Source organism: Alligator sinensis, unplaced genomic scaffold, assembly GCF_000455745.1.
Source record: "Alligator sinensis unplaced genomic scaffold, ASM45574v1 scaffold1317_1, whole genome shotgun sequence".
NCBI lineage: Eukaryota > Metazoa > Chordata > Crocodylia > Alligatoridae > Alligator > Alligator sinensis.
The window spans coordinates 726,304-727,842 of NW_005842766.1; positions in this window are offsets into that span (position 1 = coordinate 726,304).

The following is a 1,539-nucleotide window of genomic DNA, read 5'->3' on the forward strand; positions in this document are numbered from 1 at the left end:
GGTGTGTGTGTGCCCCTTGGATCTGCACAGCATGGGACAGGCTGCAGCTGCAGGTGTGGGACGGAGGCATGGCTCATGGGGGGAGGGGGGGCAGTTCCCACCGCTGTGCACAGCTCATCTGGGAGGGTATGGGGGGGAAGTGTGCCCCTGGATCTGTCCAGCCATCATGAGCCCAGCCCACCCTGCCCTGCACAGATCTAGAGGCACAGTTGGGCCCCCCCCCTCCCCCCGGTCTTCCCTGATGAGTGGTGGGAACTGCCAGACAAACACTGGACAAGCTGTGTGCAGCAGCGGGAGCCCCAGCCCCAACCCCATACCCTCCCTCACCTTGGGAGCCTTTATCTGCCTCCGCCCCCAATGCCCCTTCCTCCTCTCCCTTCCCCCCTCCCCATCCACCACAGCAGACTTACCAGCTGCACGCAGCTCTCCATGCTGCTGGCTCTGCTCCTTATTGCCTACATGGTGCACTGCAGCTGCATGTACACACAGGCATTTATCAGACAAATTATCAGTCGAAGCAGCCTGATTTCTGATACAAAATTTTTTCTTTTTATTGATGTATTGGTATGCTAATGTATGCTGATCTGATATCGGACCGATGTATTGGTGCACCTCTAATAAAGAGCAGGCTGTTTGTACCACAGCTACAAAAACATTCAGGGCTTCTGGCTGCCTGCTAAAGCAGGAGAGTGAATCACCAGACTCCACTGAGATGGAGTTAGAACCATCTTGTTCCAGAATATGTCCTTTGAGTGTTTTACTGATTTTTTTTTTTTTTTTTTTTTTTTTTTCCTAATTGTATCCAGCTACTCGGGACTCTTGCATTAGGAGTGAGAACATGTTGCCCAGTGGGTAGATCAGGGACTGGAAGGTTAGGACTCCTGGATTCTATTCCTGGTTCAGAGTCTGACTCGCTGATTTGACCTCTGTATACCTTTTGTGGAAAACAGGTATTTCTTTTTGTTACCTTTGTGCCACCATAAAAATTTTAATGGCAGCACAGAGCAACAGCAAATAGACATCCATATGTTTTGTATGGACGTCAGTTTGACCATGACAAAAGGCAGCAATAAATTGTTGGGGTGGATGTCTGGTTTGCATTATGGTGGGAGAGTGCGGGCATTCCCCAACCAGCCTGGGCAGGTGCTCCCAGGGCTTTAGAGGCCTGCGCGGGATTGGATCCCTCAAGCCCTGGGAGTCCCTGCCCAACTTTTCTTGCTTAGACATGTGCCCGTGGCAATTTCTGAAGCATGAACCCCCAGAGATTGCTGGGGATGCACATCTGGAAGCAGGGGACGCATTGTTTGTTGTTCTGCAAGATCAAAGAGTGGGACAGTGGGTGACATGTTTTGCCTATTGTCATGACCCAAAGGGTATGATTTTGTGTGTGCTTCGGCACTGCAGAATTATTTCCCGCCACGAGGAGCTTTCTTTGCACGGTGCAATTCTCAGTTGCATAGAGAAAACCCCGGTGCAAAGGAGTTCCCGCCACCCATATGTAAATTTGTTTCCCACTATTGGCTGTTTCTAAATTATTCC